Consider the following 22808-nt stretch of genomic DNA (forward strand, 5'->3'; position numbering starts at 1 on the left):
CACTCCTTTTTTCGCTAAATTTTTTCGCACTCCTCCATGTCTTAATCAATCTTTCATTTTTCTCACTGTACTCGTACTATCAATTCGTTCGTTTTGAACTATTTTGACAACACAATACAGTCTAATTTTTTAAAAATTGTTATTAAAAATTTGTACTCACTTGTGAAGCGCTTTGGATTTTTTGAAATCAATTTTCAACCCTCGATTTTAAAAAATCCGAAAGTGCTCCACAAGTGAGTACTAGTTTTTACTTTCCTTGCCCTATTACCATAGGTAAGGAAAGTATTGCTTTCCGAAAAAATTAAGGTACCCAAATTTCTAAATTTCTATACGTTTCAAGGTCCCCTGAGTCCAAAAAAGTGATATCTCATCTCCCAATTAACGGAATGACTTGAAATTTGGAACTTAAGGTCTTTACAATATCCGACACGAACAATTTCGGTCAAATGTAATTCAAGTTGGCGGCTAAAATGTCGTCAAAAACAGGGTTTTTTGCTATTTTCGTGGCTCTAAAGATTTTGATCCAATTTATACCTAAAATAGTCATTGATAAGCTCTATCAACTGCCACAAGTCCCATATCTGTAAAAATTTCAGGAGCTCCGCCACATCTATGCAAAGTTTAATTTTAGATTCCCAATTATCAGGCTTCATATACAATTCAAACAAAAAATTTCAAGTGGAAAAGATTGAGCATAAAATCTCTACAATTAATGTTCAGTAACATTTTCACCTAAAATTGAAAATAAGTTCGAAATTCGAGAAAATGTGATTATTGCAAACTGTTGGCAACTGTTGATTCTATTAAATCATTCACTATGAAGAGATAGCAGACTTCGTGTGTTCCAGCGTTATTGTCCTGTCACCAGCTGGCTCAGATCTTTGAATAGTAGACTTGAGATGCGCTTAAACACTAGCGTCAGGTGATAAATTTTCATAACGGCAAGGAAAGTTGTGTGAGTGCGCCACACCAGATTTTCTTTCGCAAAATTTTCTTTGCACTCCTCCATGTCTTGAACCTTTTTATCTTTCACTTTTTTCCATTCTTTCTTTTCTCTCACTTTACTTTATTGATTGATTCATACAAGTACATCATCAAAAATGATAGGGAGGGAAAAAATAAGGTATAACCTTATTGTGCTATTCCTCTCCCAAATTTAGATAAGGTTACACATAGCCTGAAATTGGTTGTCTTGTAGTTGTTCAGTTCTTAATTATTTTCAGAAAGTAGATTTTTAAATTTAGATGCATCAAAACCAAACATAGAAGAAAAATTTCACATTATTATCACTAATAGGAAATATTCACATATTGACTACTCGTACTAACTATCAATTCGTTCGTTTTGGACTATTTTGACGACACTACAGTCTGATTTTTAAATAATTGTTATTAAAAATTTGTACTCACTTGTGAAGCGCTTTCGGATTTTCTAAAATCAATTTTCAACACTCGATTTTAAAAAATCCTAAAGCGCTCCACACGTGAGTACAAGTTTTTAATAACTATTATTCAACAATTATAATGTAGTGTAGTCAAAATAGTTCAAAACGAATTATTAACTTGCAGTTCGTCATGGATAGTGGAATAGATGAGTTCATGTTTGAACAAGTTAAGTTGAGTTTTGTTCAAGTTCATGTTTGAATTTGTCTCTCTCCTCTCATTTTGCTTCCGTCTACTCCTAGTCCTAACTTCTCCTTCGTTTAGGTTTTTTTCTCATAATCTTCTTCTTTTCAACTGCAACATGTTAATCTTATTTTATTCCATCTTGTTAAACCCCTTCTATTTTGTCTTTCATAACTTCTTCTCTTTTTATTTTCAAAATATTTACTTCTCTTAAATCATTGTCACCAACGTTTTTCTCAAACTCTTCTTTTGCCTTCCTTCTCTGTTCAATCTGTTTGCTATTTCCAAACAGCTTTTCTTCTTCTTTTTCTCTCTTTAGATGCGTACAGACTTGAGCGCTACGAATACGCGCATTTCACTTTTCATCAGCTGATGCTACGCTTAATATATCTGTATCTTACTGTTTCTGTACAAATACATATATCAGCTGATGTAAAGTGAAATGCGCGTGTTCGTGGCGCTTAAGTTTGTACGCAGCGTTATACAGTACTCGAATATTCTAATTCATAATCCTTCTATCTCAAATTTTACTAGTTTTATCACTCCTCTTTCTAATGCTCTTTCTCTTTCTCTGTTCCAACATCTATTTTTTCCCTCTTTAATTTTCCCTTGATAACATCCAATATTGTATTCATCCTTCTCCAATACCACTGAATTCTCACACCCACTCCTCTTCATTCCTTCTACTTTTTCATTCATGTTTGAATTTCCATGCATGAATCTGTACAAGATATGATGACCCTGCTGTTACAAATGAAGCGAGGCCTTCATAGTTACATTCGTCGCTTTTTAATCTTATACAATGCCGCCCACTGCATTGCATACCGAATGCATAAAGTATTCAAAACTTCAAGGACTCTATCCAGTGTATGATTACAGCTTTAAAACTATGTAATCTGAACTTCACAGATTATACTCATTTCCAAACAATATTATCATTTATTAAACGACTATTATATTCAATTGCAATTATTACATTGTCACATTAAATTACATGATAATATAACAGTATTATCTGTTGACATCACGCTGCCTTCGTAGAAAACTAATGTCAACAAGAACAATTTATAAACATTTCTGTTTTTTAACGTTCAAAAACATGTTTATAAACACGTTTTAATGTTTAGAAGCATCTCACTTTTTCACCTGATCCCAACCGTGTACTATGCTAGTACCGGGTAATACTTATTCAACAAGAAATCATTGTCAATGAGCTTTCGATTCTTCACTTCCAATCATAATATTGATAGTTTAAAACAGGGTTTTGGTTCAATTTTCTCCTAGAAGTCGGAAGTCTCTCAAATATACAATCAATATAGCAAATATCGTACTGTAGACGATTTCCAGATCAACTCCGTTCTTATGCAATGCACAATCACCGTAAAAACAGATTACTCCAATATTGCATTGAATTTGAGTAACGAAAACCAGTACTTTATCTTATATCTTAAATGTAAACTGCATCCGGTATCACGTATTAATTGAGGAGGAACAGAAGAAGATTTCTTGAAGGCAACTCCAGATCCAATAGCCTATCTGAATGGACTGGATATATGTATTTGAATAAATTGTTTTTAGTTACCAGTTTTTTAGTTTATGTTTGTTTTTTTTTTGTTTATTTTTATATCTTGAGACAAGGGATCATTCCCATATTATGATCCTGAAGAAGTGAAGATGGAAATGAATATCTGATTGATGTCTTGGAAGCAATGTGCTAAATAAAAAATCTGGTGTGGTGCACTCACACAACTTCCATTGCCGTTATGAAAATTGATCACCTGACGCTAGTGTTCCCGCGCATCTCAAGTCTACTTATAAACAAAGATCTGAGCCAGCTGGTGACAGGACAATAACGCTGGAGACATACGAGGACTGCTATCTCTTCATAGTGAATCATTTAATAGAATCAACAGTTGCCAACAGTTTGCAATTGAAATAATAACATTTTCTCGAATTTCGTGCTTATTTTCAATTTTAGGTGAAAATGTTACTGAACATTAATTGTAGAGATTTTTATGCTTAATCTTTTCCACTCAAAATTTTTTGTTTAAATTTTATCAGAAGCCTGATAATTGCGAATCTAAAATCAAACTTTGCATAGATGGGGCGGAGCTCCTGAAATTTTTACGGATATGAGACTTGTGGCAGTTGATAGAGCTTATCAATGACTACTTCAGGTATAAATTTGATCAAAATCGTTGGGGCCGTTTTTGAGAAAATCTCGAAAAACCCTGTTTTTGACAACATTTTCGCCATTTTAGCCGCCATCTTGAATTGCATTGGATCGAAATTGTTCGTGTCGGATACTTATAGTGTAAGGACCTTAAGTTCCAAATTTCAAGTCATTCGGTTGATTGGGAGATGAGATATCGTGTACACAGACGCACATACACTCATACACATACACACACACACACATACAGACCAATATCCAAAAACCACTTTTTTGCACTCAGGGGACCTTGAAACGTATAGAAATTTACAAATTGGGGTACCTTAATTTTTTTGGAAAGAAATACTTTCCTTACCTATGGTAATAGGGCAAGGAAAGTAATAATAATAATAATAATCACGTACCCCTTCCACTCAAGACACTTGTGTCAATTACAGACTGATTACTTTCTGTGTGAAGTAGAATCTTATGAAAGAGAGGTACAGAAGAAGTTGAGAATCTTTGAACTGATAAATCTGTATAGTGTATATCAGCTTCAACAAACATGATTGTATTCATTTTCATTTTTTTGAGGATGATGCTCCACGATTGATAGTGGGTGAATAAAGGAAGGGATGAAAATTATGATGATGATTATGATTAATGATAATGATGATGATGATGATGATGAGAGATGAATGGATCCAGTGGACTCATGACCACTGAAAGCTCAAAATTGTCAAATTGTCAAAAAACTCAAAATATGGAGCTCATAACTGCTGTCCATCAATTAGCGGAGCTGGTCTTTAAAAGCCACCCTGTATATATATTATGTCTAGCTGCAACGGGAGAAATGCGAAAAACGGGAGCACTGTCATTATAATAATCAACACTTAGTATCCTGAGCAATAAGATAGGAATAATCTATAGAGAATATATTTAAATAATAGTTTCATAATGTTTTTTTCTTCAGGGCTACTCTTGAATAAATATAAATAAAAATTATAAATCCAAGTACCTTTTTTGTGATTGAACCATTTTAAAAGGGTACTTATATAGATTTCTAATTTTTATTTATAGTTTTATGGCTCTGACATTAAAAATAACAATGATTTCCCAATTGGATATTTACACACGACTATGATGATTGTGAATCAATCGTGGAGTCATTAAGAAAAAGTTATCTAGGACATTTTTTTATTTTCCGAGTAAGTGCTGCTGATTTTAAAAACTACAGATTCACTATCGATTAGATACTCATATTTATTAGAGTTTATCAGAGATTGACAATGGTGTAACAACCAGAACCGGTCATTCTAACTTTCAATAACATCTGTAGTTTTTGACAATTTCTTAGTCTATAATTATAATTGAACGAAAATCCTAAATAAATGCTGCAAATCACCCCGAAGACCTCTGCTACTGCAGACATTGACAACAGGGCTAACAGCTAGATGGAAATTCGATGAGAACTACTATCCAAAAATTAGTTGCCAGCACAATTATAATTATATATTAATTAGCATTTGAATAAATGCATTCTCTATTTAATTCCATCTGTAATTTCTTAGTCTTTTTCTTTAATATTTATTACTGTACTTCGCAATTATACTGCACTATCAACTCATCAACATGTAATAAACATATCCAACATAATGGTAAATATCCAATGTACCTTGAAGTAGGCTACATCGACCATAGACTGATTGGAATATTCTAACAAAGCTATATCGATTCACATGAAAAGTATGCAGTTTGAATGTAGGTGCCTCTAGCCACCAAAATATAATAACCTATTCAGTAATCTATTACAAATAGCTTGAAATACGACCAAGCCACGGGCTGAAAAACATTTGAATACTGTACTCCAAGCTCAAAGCGTGTTAAAGTTAATTAGTTTTGGAATGTTCAAGGCAAGACAGTGTTAGTACATAATAAAGCATTGTTTTATATTGTAGACGTCGCCCACTCAAATTAAAAACAACAAAAGTGCGTGCACACGTGACACGTGCTACACGTGCAGGAGTTATGACCACAGTATACATATTCTATATATACATATCTATTCTGTGTTATGACAGTAGGTCGAAATGAAATGTGTATCCAGACCCAGACGTGTAATGAAATCCACGGTATAATAGCAATAGCAGTATTCGGTTAACATTGGTGTTGTTATCCTTGTCTATCATACGACAAAGCAGATAGCGCTATCCCTTTCTATCTTCGCAATGTTGCCAGATCGTTTTTTAACAATGTAGTAAAAGAATGGCAGTATTTGATTAACATTGGTGTTGTTATTCTTGTCTATCATACGACAAAGCAGACAGCGCTATCCCTTTCTATCTTCGCAATGTTGCCTGATCGTTATTTAACAATGTAGAAATATAATTGATTAACTACATAATTATTCAATATCAGTAAAGAAATTTATTATTGAATCATTGGAAAACTTATTTACTTGACGAATAAATAATATAATTGATTATTTTAAACAGGAATTAATAATTAATATCACATCAATTTGTTATTATTTCAAATAAGTAGATATTGTTTGGGATTTTTTTTAACATATTATTTGTATTTTTCTATATTGTAATAGAGAGTTAAGTGTAAGAGAGGGCCGACTGCGCCCTAACTTCGCTCTCTAGGAAAATAAAGGCAGTCACTCAATTCAAATCAATCAGATTGGTATCAGCTATACTGGTTGTTTTTGAGAGAAAATGGATTACATTTTAGAAAAGTGAAGTCATAACCCTATTTCGGACTTTTAACATATATTATCTAAATCAGTGGTCTCCAACATTTTTCATCCAAGGGCCACATTGTTAATTCTAGGGAGGCTTGGAGGGCCAATAACAAGGATGTACGTGGAATTTGACTTGTTGAGCCATTTGCTAATGTCTCGCAATGGTTGATCGCTGCTTGTTTACAGCTAATTCTACACTTATTAAGAAATGGAGTGGCTTGTAAGAGGAGAGTACTGAACAATTGTTGTCAAAAATGCGTATAAATATATATTTTAAAAGATCTGTTGCAATAACTCTCGGCGGGCCGGACTAATTCCATGTGTGGGCCGGATCTGGCCCGCGGGCCGTAGGTTGGAGAGCCCTGATCTAAATTTGGGAGAGAAATAGTACAAGGAATATCCTTAGTTTTTCTCAACCCGGTCAGTGCTTCTTTGTCATCATCATCTTCACTTCAGGGATTAGGTTTATTAATTAACCTGTTCCGGTACCCATCTCTTTCTTGGTCTCCCTACATCTCTTTTTCCTGTAGGTCTATAGTTTTGGACTACAACGGGAATTCTTCCAGGTGGCATTCTATCCAAATGACTGCACCAGTTGCATCTATTTTGAATAATTCTTTCATGTAGAGGAGCAAACAATAAACCCTGTCTTATATCAGTGTTTCTTATTCTACCAACTCTAGTGCAGCCAAATACACTCCTTAGAAACCTCATTTCTGCAGCTTGAATTCGACTGTTCATTCTACGTGTGTGAATCCAATTCTCACTTCTATATAGGAGAGTCGGAACTGCAATGGTATTATAGAACTTTATTCTGGCTTCTTGTCTTGATTTATTTTTGAGGTTTCTATGTTTTGTGCCACATATTTTCTGAAACTTTGAAATTTTATTGTATACATCAATATCTGTATCATATGTTACATCATTACCAAGATAGTTGAAATTTTTCACTTGTTCTATTAATTTTCCGTTCAATTTTATTTCGGTTCTAATTGGATATTTTCCTTTGAATGCCATTGCTTCTTTGTAAAAATTATAAATAAATACTTTATAAAGAACAGTGGCAAGGCAAAGAATCGGCAATGCTGTTCACCTATCTTCCACAACTGCCATTATAACGTGCACCTCACTATTAGTGGCCCTTGGTTGTCTCTATCTTGAACTGTAATCTGAATGCCAGCTCTATAATAGCCTGCATTAGCCAGAGCTCAGTACACTCTATACCTTCACCAACTTGCTTAGCCTATGACCTTAATGCTGGGTAGACAGTTGCGTGGTTTTATTTTTTCAGTACACCGCTTAAATTGTGTGAGCTTTTGCAACTCTACAGATGGTTGTCTACAGGGGACGGCTCCATTACGTCACAGTATCGCAGATTTGGTGTTGTATTTGCATTGAAACCATTGTTGAGTTTCGATTTTAGCTAGCAAATTCGTCATCGTAATTGCACCTAGATAAGATAATGTTGTATATCAATATTTATAACTGTTATCTGGAATTACTTGTTAAATTTTTGATTAAAAAAATGTATTCAATTTATTTGCCATACAATTACAATCTGGTAGACAAAGTCTCAGGGAAGTAGGCTATAAATAAATGCATAGCATATTAGTGCTATGACTAGTAGTTCTGTCAACAGTAGACCTCGCGCTTAGTAAGTTACATTGGCCTGTTGTTATGTTTTCTCAAAAATTAATAAATAATTTATTAATTTAAAATGTCTAGAAAAATCTTAAATAAACATAGAGCTTTCAGTCCTATCGTAACGTGACGTGTCGTCCCGGAATGTGAGTGTGAGCGCTGTTATCAGGTCTGGCTGCCGTCGATACGTCAATCCAATCAACCCATCAGAGAACATTCAGTGTTGTCATGTTGGCGAAAAATCGGTGAGCAAAATAAACTACCATAATGCTGATTTCCTACAAACTTCATTTCTCACTTTTCATGATTTTAGAAATCAATTTCTTTTCAATCACATTTGATGCAATTTTAATCATGAGATTAAAAAAGAAAACTGGAAAAAATGTTTTCTATCAATAACTCCAAACTCCAACTAGAATCATGACCTCAGCTTATGGAAAGACAAAGTTAGTAGACAACTAATGTCTACTAACGTTTATGAACGTGTAGTATTATAGTCCACTAGACAGCTGATTTATGATGAATAATTCTATAGTCTGATTTTTACGGTAATATTGGTGTTCGAAGGAAACTCCTTTTCCTTTTGTATTATCCTTAAAATGCAAAATTTCAAAAAACCTTATGTATCTGTCGACGCGAAATTCAAAAAGGAACATACTTGTCAAATTTCATAAAAAATCTATTGCTGCGTTTCGCTGTAAATGCGCAACATATAAACATTTAAACATATTATAAACTTTTAAACATATTATAGACATTTAAACATAAAGAGAAATGCAAAACCGACGACTTGAATCTTAGACCTTACTTCGCTCGGTCAATTATCTCAATCAGAGATATCCTTATCCTCCTTTCTCTTCTTCAGTCTTCTCTTCTCTAGGACTTCTCTGATCTGGGTCTAGTACTTCTCTTCTATTCAATATAACGTTGAATTATAGAATAATTATGTACAACACTTGCAAAATGTCAAATGTAAATGCGAGTAATTTTATTTAAAATCTAAGTTACCACGTTAGCGGGTAGTAATTGATGGAAGAAGCATTTACTAGCATTCACTTTAATAATTTAAAGAAGGACTTTACCAGCATTTTATCAAGCACAACTTCATTTATTTCACTTTCTCGATTACTTAGAATTCTGATACTGATAAATTACCACTTTTTTAGTTATAACTTGATAGCTTTCAATGAGCCTGGAACCCAATTTCTGATCTTACTAGTAAAATAATCTCTTGAGCTTGGTTTTCATAAGTAGAGTTAGTGTAAAGGTACAGATATACGCGCCGCGAACATGAGCAATTCACTTTTAATCAGCTGACTATATCTGTATTTTTACAGAAACGGTAAGATACAGATATAAAAAGCTTGGCATCAGCTGATTAAAAGTGACTTGCTCATGTTAGCGGCGCGTATATCTGTACGCACCTTTAGAGTTTCCTGGTCAAGACCTTCTATCTTGTGAACTCTCCCAATGGAAACGTTCATGGTAGAATAGAGTCATGGTAGAGTACTAGTTTTTAGAAGAGTAGAGTGGGATAGCACCGTGGGACAGAACTCTACCACTTGCCTTCCCCCACCACCGCTTCTCACTCTACTCTACCACTACTATGCCAATTAAAACAGTCTCGAGAGTGGAGTCGTGCCGTAGGCTATCAAATTTAAGAAGTATTGTTATTTATTAAAAATTGAAATTGACATTTATTTGCCAAATAATTTTACAGACATAATCACAAAATAATAACAGTAATAAAGTTAACAAAGGTACAAACTTTTAGAAGTATACAGTAAATTAACAAGATTAGTGATAATACTAAGCAAAGTAATAATGATAACAATTTTTAATAATAAAAAAGTGTTTAAGTGTTAATTTATTAAAATGTGATGGTTTCTTGATCCATTCCGAGCTTAAACATGACATGCAGTCAAATATTAAGGAAATGATTAAAAACTTCGAAAGCACTTCAGGCAGTAAGTAAAAATTTCAATCATTTCCTTAATATTTGACTGCATGTCGTGTTTAAACACATAGAAAAAAGTATTGACATTTTAAGGTTAGTTCTGTTCACTAGACAACACACTTTACCAACTATTCTCAATTGTAGTGAAAACAGTTACTCGACCAAGTAAGTAGAGTAGAGTTAGCTCGGTAGAGTTAGTATGCCAGTTACTCGACCACTAACTCTACTAGGCCTAGTGAAAACCAGGCATTATTGTTGAAAGGTTTGAAGAAGGTTCATTGTATAGAATAAACCAATCGTCACAAAACATCGATGACATTATTTTCCTCTTGTCACATGATCATGTCACATCTCGAATATGTCACATCATGAATGATCTAACGCATCAGAATGCTATTGAGAGAGCGAAGTGATGAATAGGCCCACCTAAAGGCAAAATCTATATAATGATACTTGTATGTGTGCGTATAGAAGGCTGAATCTTTAGGTAACAACATATTTATGCTAACAGGAGTGAAAGTGACTTCTATTACAGAACTGGCCGGTCAGATCCGTACAGGATTCCATGACTCCCTCACCATCAAATGGTGCGCAGCGGGATATCTATCTGATTCAGTCTGCTTCTGAAGCGATTTTCAGTTTACTTGTTTACGCGGATGATACCAGAGAGAATAGAATGTAACATTCTTTACTTTCTGGGTGATTTTCAATAGAAAAATCTTGATTGTGTGTGCTTCTCGTGAAGGGCAACCTTCTCTTCTAAACGCTTTCCTACTCTCTTATTGAGATGTGAGAGCATCGAAGTTCTAAAATTAATATTACCTAATATCGGGGACCGAGCTTCGCTCTGGAGAACAAAAGCATAAAACCTGTATTACGAAAGAAGAAATTATAATAACATTCATACAGAAATGTTCTATCTAATCACAGTAAATTGAAATTAATTCCTAGAGGAATACAAAAATTTCCCTCACAAAGGCCCAGTTGCACAAAAGCCGGTTAAATTTTAATCCTGATTAACTTCACGTGAACTAAATCAGAGAAGACCATTTCAAAAAGATGGATCTACTGGAATTAATCAGGATTGAATATAACCCGGCTTTTTTGCAACCGGCACTAAGTACCTGATTGAATGATTACAAAAGTTCAACAGCTGAGTCATAATTTTGACACAGTCCCACACACATGAACTCGCTCATTCACTTCCATCACCAACAGACGACGAAATAATTATTATCAGCTGTTTTTCCAAGGATGAATAATAATTATCCTTTTAATGTCCTTCAGCGAGTTTTCCCAGGGATGAGACCTAGTGCAATCGAATATTATGAAACTACTATGTTCTGAATTTCGTGAGAATCGTTAGAGTCGTTTTCGAGATCCGGTGAAATACAAACATATAAACATCTAAACATCCAAACATATAAACAGAAGTTGCTCGTTTAATAGTATAGGATTGTAATTGCCTCTGTTGGAATTACGGTGAAAATCTGAAAAAATTTTCTCAACACAAAAAGAGAATCTAGTATTGAGACTAATGAGCTATTTTTCACTAAACCTAAGATACTACAGAGTTAGAAGGACAGTACTCCTCCTTGGGCTCTCTAATCTAAATTCTGAATAACTTCACTTTTGGCTGTCCCACACAGCTCGGTTTCTGATTTTCAAGGGTAAAAACTGGAGCAATCCATAGATTGACCCCATATGTGATTGATCAGGCAGAAAAACACAAAGGGGGCGAGGATGAAGACAAATATCTGATTTTCAAAAACACCTGTAAAAATGCCTGATTTTACCTTTTTTTTAATGAATGATTTTAGGGCAAGGTCAGCATCTCAAGAGATGGAGCAAGTGGTGCTCCAAGCATCCCAGCCCGCAAAATCCAAAAAAGTTCCATGGGGGCAGAGACAGACACAAAAATTTATTTTCGAAATAACCACCTGTTTCATGTGCATGAATGGGTGAGGGGGCGTGGCTAGCATCAGAATCGATGGAGTGGGGGAAGCTTCAAATCGGCCATCTGTTGAATTTCTGAGTTTTGCTTGGGCACAAAGTTCAAAAAAGTGTACGAAATTAAGAAGTCATTCACCCCAAAAATCACAAAATATTGTGAACTTCAAGGTCAAATACTGATTTTCAAGGGTAAAAACTGGAGCAATCCATAGATTTACTGGTCATATACCCCATGTGTGATCGATTATGCAGAAAAACACAAAGGGGGCGGGGATAAAGACAAAAATATCTGATTTTCAAAAAAACACATGTAAAAAATGTCTGGAATGATTTTGGGGCTTGGACAGCATCTCAAGAGATGGTGCAAGTGGTGCTTCAAGTATAGACCTACCAGTACTCAAACTGGTTTTATGTTTCCCTTTTGCATCTTTAGGGTTTACAATTCTCCTGGTATAAAGTTTTTCTAATCGGCTTGAAAAAATATTTTTCTCAAGGCTTTTACGTTATGTATGTAACTGCACTGAACTAGTCAATTACTTGTAGCAGCACATTACCTTCTTCGTATGATATTTGTAGCCTGAATTCAACTTGATAATATACTTGGGTAGCAGGCGCTTCTTGTTTCGCCCCGCACTCCCATACTGTCTGTATTAATCTTTTGCCAGAACCTTTACGACTAATGGACCGCCAATCAGAAATTTAACTACTATTCAATTTGACCTTCTACGCTCAGCAACCTTCGCTAATTTTCCTCTCATAAATCCTCACCAAACAATAGAACCTTTGAGAACTAAATAGCTAGCCCCCCCCCCCCAATCCCCTTCCTTGTTCTTGTTTCTAATCCATCACGATTATGTTAATAACCAACTGCTCGACTACAATCCTTGCATTGGTCCAAATCCAAACTATCTACTTCAACTTAATGTTTTGCTTTCACAAACTCTAACACCTTCCTGGTTTTTTCAATACCGGTACTCTCTACATTGTTTATAAACTGTAGAGGTTTCGCCATGTTCATTGAGAAGCAAAAGAGGACAATAAATTCTGAAAAGTGAACTGAATAAAATATTGAAATAGCCTGATTTTTCTTTTCTAACTATTGTATTATTTGCTCCATCCAATAAATAAAAATTCATTAGGTATTGGTTTAGTCGCAGGAATTAGCCTGGATCTTTGATAGATACATCTATAAAGATATCTTAAGCCGATACAACCAGAATCTATTGTCAAACATGGGGCAAGTAATTGATCCATCGGGCTCTCTAAATCTATGAACTGCTACACCTCCAGCTTCTAGCTCTTTGGAAATGAAATGAAAAAAAGTCTTTATTAGGCTGGTTTAGGACTAACAAACTATCATATTATGATTATCTCTTTGGAAGGGAGTTCTCAAAACCTACTATATTTATGTATTTATCTATCATCTATTGATCTATTTATCCACTCTTTATCTATTGTTCTCAATGCAATCCAACGACATAATATACACTTAAATATTTAACTAGAACAGTTGAAATGGAATAACTTTTATTGATTCTCATGGGGTTTTAAAATTTCAAATTTAGGACCAAGTGTTCTGATAGATAGATCTATCTGATAGATAGAATGGTTCTTTGCTATTCATCAGATTCATTCGAAATTTCTAGGTAACAAAGTAAACTATATAAACCTCAAAGTTTCCAGTAGTGCCAGAAGATTAGAGCGCTAGAAGAAGCGTATTGGAGCCTCACCTCCAACTGATTCTCTTTAGATTTCTAATCAATAATCTTTATCTAAAGGTTTTTCTGATCTTGAATTTATTTTCATGGTACTAACATCAAAATGGTCATTATGGATTAGGCTTGTCCCGTCCATATTTACCTCGTCCTACCAATAACATCTGTTCCAATGTATCTCTTACGTATATCAATCAAAGTTTTTATTGTAAGCTTGACTATTGCCAAGAAGCTTGATTGAATCTGAATATTGCAATATTATTATTGAACTTCATACAATCCGAACTCAAGTACTTGCTGTAAGGTTCAATTTGCTATAATTACTGTCCTTATGAATATAATTTTAATCAACAGTCCTTATAACGTTCTCAATCTTTTCTTTGAATCAATATCCATTACAGAGTATAAAACGTCGAAGATCTTTGCATAAATTCTACAAATCGTGTTGAGAGTGTAGGAAAATTGTATGTGTCCTTTCCATCTCTTCAGATACAGGCTTTCAGATTGCATGAGAATGTAGTATGAAGTGGCACTTTTATTTGGTGGGTTTTGTTGACTCGACGTGGTGTGATAGGGAAACTACCGCTAACTCTTCTTGTAGAAAGTGGTCAATTCTTAGTTGCATAATCCATTCCACAGCCTTCTCTATAACCCAATGATAATAAAACCTAAAGGCCAATACATGATAGAGTGTCGGCAGTTGACATATATCACAGTAATCAAGATAAATTTTTCTTTATTTTATGCGAAAAATTTCATTCGATGAATATTTTTCAGTATGTCATTATGAATATGTTTATTTATTCATATCCTTATGAATGAATAATAAATAAATGGAAAAATAATTTAAATTATTCAAACAAATGGATGAATTTGTAAATAAGTCGTAGGAGATATTAATTATCAAATGAAACGTCGAAGATCTTTACATAAATTCTACAAATCTTGTTTAGATTGTAGTGTTGTTTTGTAGAGATTGTATTATTAATTCAAATTTTATCTGTTTCCTTCAAATTCAAATTATTTCAAGTTGCACTCCACTTGAGGTTAGCGGGCGGATAACGTGTACCGTACTGAAAACTTCCTATCATATAATTATGAAATATTGTATATGTATTTATTCATACATTACACTACATCATAATATGAGAGTGCTAAAGGCTAACGAACTTAAGGAACTATAAAATATTACAAGACAACAAAATTGAATACAATAATATCCAAAACCAAAATAGATAGATTAGAGGTGCAATTCCAGGAATTGAGATTGACAGCGGCGTCTCGTGATGCGCGGCTGTAATCAGGCTTCTTGAGACGCCTGGTTAGAGCCTATTAATTCATTAGATTCGATGACTCATTGGATTTTTATGTTGTAAAAAAGACAATTTTCATGTTGTAACCGAGCATCTGCATACGGGTCTAAACTGCATTACTGCTCATAGAAACCGTCTTTGTTTAACGCTAAAAATATGTAGGATCTTCACAAGGTGCTACATTCCCAACGTTAGTAGATAGATTTGCCTAATCTGTAGGCAAATAATTGATCTGTAGACAATAATTGATCCTACTACAGAGTACGTCACGGCTGCAGTTCCCCCACTCCAACTGCATGTCAACTTAAATACAATAGATGAGTGACCAACCTCCTGTCTACTAAGGGTGTCACCAGTTAGTCAAGACAAGACTAGTCACGATTAGTCACAATGCTTCACATAGTTGCTTTTGAAGTAATATAAACCGAATAGTCATTGCAATTAGGCATGTCTTCATAAGCAACTATGTGAAGTATTGTGACTAAACGTGTCTTGTCTTGTCTTGACTAACTGGTGTGTGCCCACCCTTAGTAGACAGGAGGTTGGTCACTCATCTATTGTATTTAAGTTGACATGCAGTTGGAGTGGGGGAACTGCAGCCGTGAAGTACTCTCTAGTACAGAGTAGGCAAAATATACTAACGTTGTCTAACTACTCTAGGCCTTGTCTAACTTTGCTACATTCCAGGTTTGAAACAACAGCTGATCAGTCTCTGTTTAGATTGATATGGTGCATACGGCCCTAAGCATACTTGAATGGAAAATCAATGTTCCCTGACCCTCATTTGGTATAAAATGTCCACTTGAATCAATGAAACTCTAATATCGGATTAACTGAAGGTGTAGTTTGCAGTTCTGATGCAAAAGATCCAATATTCAATTTGAGATGAATGACATTCATTAAAATGATCCGTGCCGTTATATCGATTTCTGTGTACTATCTTATCAGGTTATTTCAAGGTTGGGTGGTAAAGAGACTAAAAATTTAATAATAATAATAATAATAAGGTAGACTAAAAATTTAACAATTAATTTTAGGTTTGACCATCTAATCAAGCATATTTTCGTATAAATTCATTCCTGATGAACATTGGAAATAACTGAAAACTGTGGCAAAACAAAGTTCTTGTCGGAAGGGTGTTCACTGTGACACTCTCATCAGTGATGGATGTCGGGCGGGTCTCTGTAGGTATTATTTGTTGTATTGGTGGTATGTTGAGCAACGCAGCGCGTGTCGTAAGCACATGCCTTCTCTCACTTTGGCCGTCTATTGCATCAATAAACTCTCACTTTCTCTTATTGTCTTCTCCAAGTGCGCATCTGATAGCCAAAAATACTTCTAGCCTACATAATATCACAAAAACGAACCAAAAATATTACAAAAAAATTCAAAGATAAATTAACATTTGAGTTCGGACTGGAAATTTGGTTTATTCAATAACAAAGCTTCTTCTTCTTCTTCTTCTTCTTCTTCTCTTCTTCTTCTTCTTCTCTTCTTCTTCTTCTTCTTCTTCTTCTTCTTCTTCTTCTTCTTCTTCTTCTTCTTCTTCTTCTTCTTCTTCTTCTTCTTCTTCTTCTTCTTCTTATTCTTATTCTTCTTCTTCTTCTTCTTCATGTACCTGTTCGCTTCCAGACGTTGGTGGCTAGTTTCATCCTATCCACAGCTGCACGAAACAACTCCGCGGTGTTCATGGAGAACCAGGCTCTCAAATTTTTCAGCCATAAAAATCTTCTTCTGCCGACCCCTCTCCTCCCCATAGCAAAGCTTGATATATTAAATTTGATTGTTCACTTTCAATATGCAATGTATTGAATAAATCTTCCTAGGCTCACATCTCACATGCTCACATTTTCCTCGTAGCCGTATGACGATAGTTGAGTTTCCTCTTCCTCTCAATGTGAGTGAGTTGAATAAAATAAACGGGTTCGTTCAACTCACATTGAAGTACAAAGTATCCAAATTTCTAGTAATACAAAATTTCCAGCAATGTATTGTATGTGATAACAGTATATGACGTTATCAAGAATCGTTGTAATCATTGATATACAAAGTATTAAATTCTCTAAGAATCATTGAAGTTCAAAGTATAAATTTCTTCAGTTATACCTCTAGTAATGTATTCTATGCAATAAAATTATAAATGATGTCATCAAAAGTCATTGTAGTATATTTCACATTTTGTTCTCAGCTATTCCAATTTTTGCCCCAACCTGAATCAAGGTTCTGGATACGGGATATTTCCATTTCCCTTTCAATATTTTTTATGTTTTTAAATTTATAATCTTGTTATGTATATAAAAGCGAAATGGCACTCACTCACTCACTGACTGACTGACTGACTCACTCACTCACTCACTCACTCACTCACAGAACTAAAAATCTACCGGACCAAAAACGTTCAAATTTGGTAGGTATGTTCAGTTGGCCCTTTAGAGGCGCACTAAGAAATCTTTTGGCAATATTTTAACTCTAAGGGTTGTTTTTAAAGGTTTAAAGTTCGTCTTTTAGCATGTATATTTTTCTTCTCTCAATCTTTTAATTATAATTGAAATTTCCATATCATATGTTACTACAGAACTATAATCTAGATAGAGTACCTCTTCGAAACAGTTGTTTTAACTGGCAACTAAATTTAATAATTTTGTCAGGTTGAAATTAAGTTGAGTTGACTTTGTTAGGTTGGCACCAAGTTGAAGATTTAAATGCATTTATAGCGGAAAAATTTATTGATTGGGCACTGCTACTTCAATCCTGGGAATATTATATTACTAGCCGTCAGGCTCGCTTCGCTCGCCATATCCGTTTAGCCAGACGTTTAGTCTGGACCCCCGACTGGATTGTCCTAACATATGATAAAAATGCTCAATTGGAAAATGCAGGCGAGCGAAGCGAGCCTGCTGATCTCATTCTTGGACGATCCAGTCGGGGGTCCAGGGGGCGGAGCCCCCTGGCTAGACGGATCTGGCGAGCGAAGCGAGCCTGACGGCTAGTATCCCATATAATAACAAGTACGGGATACGAAATACGTGTTTGACGCATCATCACTTCTGAACTTCTGAATTGATTATTTCGCATAAAAAGATTTTCAATAACCGAGGATGGTTATAAGACTGTTTTAATTTTTATCAGAGAGAAGAGAAGATACTACTTATTCTTTTATATTATTTTATTTTGAGTTTTATTTTCGTTACATATTCTTTTATCTCTCTTTTATCAATCAATTAATTCCTATTCTAATAATTAGAATAAATGTATTCAATTTGTGTATTTCACAGACCCTTGCAGAGCGTAGGTTATATCAGCTCATAAATGAATAGAAATTAATTAATTGAATAAATAATAAATAGAAACGATCAATGAAAGATCAGTAGATTTGTACTAAGTAGGAAAGAATTGATATGGAAGCTCATTATGTGCTTCATAAGCATGATGATAACAACGACTAGAACGAACAACTTGAAACCTCTCACTGACTGCTGCCAAAGCACGCGTGACCTTCCAGTCAAATTGACGTGCCCATTATAATGGAAGCTTTGTGGAGTTCACTATCTACATCTCTGCACTATTAGAAGTGAAGCCAATCAGTTTGTTTAAAGTGGTAAACATTTGTGTTGGATCACGATCTTGCACAAAAACCGATTCAGTTTAGGTTGGAAAAGTGGACTGGTTGTTGCCTCCGCCCTGCCGACCGCCGCCGGGTCTGGACAAGCCACGCGTCTGACTTGAAATCCTGGTCGTCTGTCGTCTATGGATATCGATATTACAGCTTCAACTTACAAAGCAACATTTGTTTGTATTGGTGGGCGTGATCGTGCTCACGCAATGTGACCTTGCTTGGCAATATACTTCTATATTTCTCGAAAGGGTTACGCGGTTTACAATATTTCATTTTTCACAACTAGGTCCTTCCTCAACCTCAAACTGTGCAGAGACTTGAACACACGCTGTAAGCTCCTAATCAGATAATGCTATGCTTATTAGCTGGTAACCCGTGCTCCGCAATGGTCTGTTTAAAGCAGGAATAGATTGTATCTAGACAAACTGAAAACTCGACGAATTGAAATGTTGAAGAACTGAAAATAGGCCTATAACCATCCTCGGTAAATAATGAATCTATATGAAAAATTTCAAGTTAATCAGTTCAGTAGTTGAGACGTGATGATGTGTCATTCTTGTATTTCCTATCCCGTACATGTATACTATGTCAATTCTTTTTCTTATTATGCATCTCTTCCATACTCTGTGTAGTGATCTACGCCACCTCAGTACGTATCGCCGCTTTCAAGTCATCTAAAGTACGGGGTTCATGTCAATAAACTTGTTCTTTCAAATGTTCCCTAAAAATAAAATGACACATGTCAAGTTCCGCCATGGAGGTGGCAGAGGATACAATGCAAACAGCGTGGACAGAATTGAAAATGCGTCAGGGAAGAAGGACGTCTCCTTCCTGACATTATTTTCTCCACGTGAGGTAAATGGCATATTATGCCATTTACACAACACCAATAACTATTCTACTTGAGTTGAATGAATAGTATCTTGAAAAATGAATATTGTTTTGTTATTTTTAAAATGTAAATGTTTTTCGTGGCCACTCTGTATTATAGATTAACAAAGACGAATGATATCTTTTCTCTATGATTATGTATGAACACAATGCTGTTTCAGAGAAACGGGAAATTTTGAAAGTTAAATAATTTCAAGCAAAACAAATCTTTAAATAAAGTTTTTCATATCATTGAATGGTGAAAATAATGCCATTTTAGAATAAATAATACTGTAACATTTATTTTTTGAAGATGACATCTAGCACATATTATGTTCCTTTTCTACGCAAAAATTCCTGTAGTCTCTTCATCACATTGTTTGACGCAACATTACAACTGGAATTTGAAATCGCGAAAATAATGCCATTTTAGAAGAAATAATACTGTAACATTTATTTTTTGAAGATGACATCTTGCACATATTATGTTCCTTTTCTACGCAAAAATTCCTGTAGTCTCTTCATCACATTGTTTGACGCAACATTACAACTGGAATTTGAAATTTGAAATTGGCCAATTAAAAGCCATGATTCGAGAAGCGATTTCAAATTCCAGTTGTAATGTTACGTCAAACCATGGACAATGTGATGAAGAGACTACAGGAATTTTTGCGTAGAAAAGGAACATAATATGTGCTAGATGTCATCTTCAAAAAATAAATGTTACAGTATTATTTATTCTAAAATTGCATTATTTTTACTATTGAATGATATGGAAAACTTTATTCAAATATTTGTTTTTCTTGAAATTATTTAACTTTCAAAATTTGGTGTTTCTCTGAAACACCCTGTACAACAGAAGGACGATATATAATAATAAATAAATATATTAAATACATTTATTTCCTTAAAAAAAATACAAACAAGCAATTGAAAACTTAATAAAGTACAAAATATCTAAAATACAATACAATAGGTCTATAAAAATATATTAGGAATTTAATTCTATTGGAAATTACTCAACTATGGGAAACCCATGTACTAGAGTAGGTGGCTTATATAATAATCTACTCTACTACTAATTGGACAACTTCATCACTTTATTGACTCCAGACTCAAGTTACAATGTACATCATTCCATTTAACATTTTTTATCACTTGTTGAGATTGTTAGGAAGTGGTTGTCTCCGTGGTCGCACTTATAAGCTTTCTATTAGATAGTTAAGATTCTTGCGTCTGGTACCATTGATAGGGTGACCACTTCTAGAGCAGTTACCTCTAAATATCATTTGAGAGTTTAAAAATCGCTTCCCGGTGGTTCGGATCCCACCAAAACTTTTTGGTCCACTCATATCTCATGATAAACCATTTCATTCCCCTCACAAAAGCGTAAAGCTCATGTGGTCATCATGCTCAGCAGAAAATTCAATAGATGAATGTGAATATGAGTACTATCCAAATTTGTGAACTTTATTTATTCTTTTTACAATGGAGCACAGATCGGGAGAGAAAAACTAAGAATACCTTGTACTATTTCTCTCCCAAATTTAGGTAACATTAAAAGTCCAAAATGAGGTTAAGTCTTCTAGATTTCCACAGAATTTTCAGTCCAAAAATATTCATACAAACCATTCTTTTGAATTTAGATGATCCAAATAATAATAATAAACACTCAGTTATTTTTAAAATAGAAAATAATCACTTATTAGAGAAATTTTTAAACACGAACCAAAAAAAACCTACTACTGTGAAAATATTAATATCAACCAATGTACGGTTGAAACATATTTTTCTAGAGAAAAAAAAACTTCTGAACTATGGATTGTGATTCAATCTTGAAAACCGGTTATGAATCCATTCGGATGTTGATTGCATATAGAGACGATGTAGATAGCCTCGGATATCACTGTCAATCCTATGTCTTCTAGTATGTCAAATTTTGTCATCTGAGTCTGTATATAACTGGTGAATTATCACATATTTCAAGGCTAAACTAGTAGCAATCATAATATAGTTCTGCGTCGAGAAATAATGATTTCTGTTTCAGGAAGCACCTTGGCTCTTGAATGTAAAAACTAAAATTACCTTCAGAAAGATGAAAGACAATACGATAAAATACTCATTCTATTTCTAGAGTAAAAGCTTCACTTATAATCTTATTATAATCACGGAGTAAGAAACTATTTAGGCTTTGCTGAGGACTAAGGAACTATGATACTGAATAAGGAAGAAGTATTCCCTTCTTCTGTGTTACAACGCTATGAATTTCAAGATAAGATCTTCCTGAAAAGGCATCTAGGCAAGATAGACGAAGAATTGCTGCTATGAGTGGAATGCTTGAGGTTTTGTTGCGATTTGATTTTCGAGTATATTTTTCCTGATTTGGAAGTAATGTGATGCTATTTACAAGAAAATAGTATGTCATTTCAGCGACTGTTCTATATTGGATGTGGTGATAATGATTGAAAAAATATTTCAACTCAGATTTCCTTGGATTATTGAGCATCTTGCACATCACGAGAAGGTCCCTGATTTTTATTGTCGGCAATGGTTTTCAAATGGGATCTTTCTCGTGATACATAGGACCTAGTATCACATAGTACCAGATACTACCATAGTATGAGATAAATAGTATAGTATGACCCAGGATCACCCACCTTTCTGACCTACTAAAGATAATTATCACAGATTTTCTTGTCTATGATTATATGTTTCAGAGATTGTATATGTTTTAGAACTGTTTACTCCACTATCTTAACTACCTTGTGAGGTGGATTCTCAGTTGTTGTGCATGAAAATTAGAACAGATAAATGATAATGAAGATAAAAAATCTGAAAAAAAATGTCAATAAAATAATAGAAATCACAGAAAATGATAATGAGAAAAGCGAAAAATATGATAAGCCGGGAATGTTGATGGTATGCATGAGCAGAATGAATTGATAGAAATGCTTTAATATTAAGTTTGGAAGAATCATTCCTACAGAACCGATTATTAATCTCCAATTTTGTAGAACGTTCAAAACAGTGAATAATAAATAATGTTAATGATGTTAATTGTGAAATTGTAAATGGAAAACAGCATGTAAAATGATGAGAGAACTTGTATAGACAAGCAATATTTCTATAGAATATAGGATATAGCCTTTCGCACATCCATGCGAATCGCATGCCGGCGACGAGAGCAGGAGAATTTCTAAGCTATGGTTGATTTGTTGAA

At 34.4% G+C, this 22808-nt stretch overlaps 1 protein-coding gene across 1 annotated transcript in view; it reads right to left on the reverse strand.

The window, feature by feature from the left end:
* The window catches only part of LOC111045468, a 45619-nt gene that overhangs the window by 22421 nt on the left and 390 nt on the right, over nt 1–22808 (reverse strand). The window lies entirely within an intron of this gene.

This window comes from Nilaparvata lugens, chromosome 1 (assembly GCF_014356525.2).
Source record: "Nilaparvata lugens isolate BPH chromosome 1, ASM1435652v1, whole genome shotgun sequence".
Classification (NCBI taxonomy): domain Eukaryota; kingdom Metazoa; phylum Arthropoda; class Insecta; order Hemiptera; family Delphacidae; genus Nilaparvata; species Nilaparvata lugens.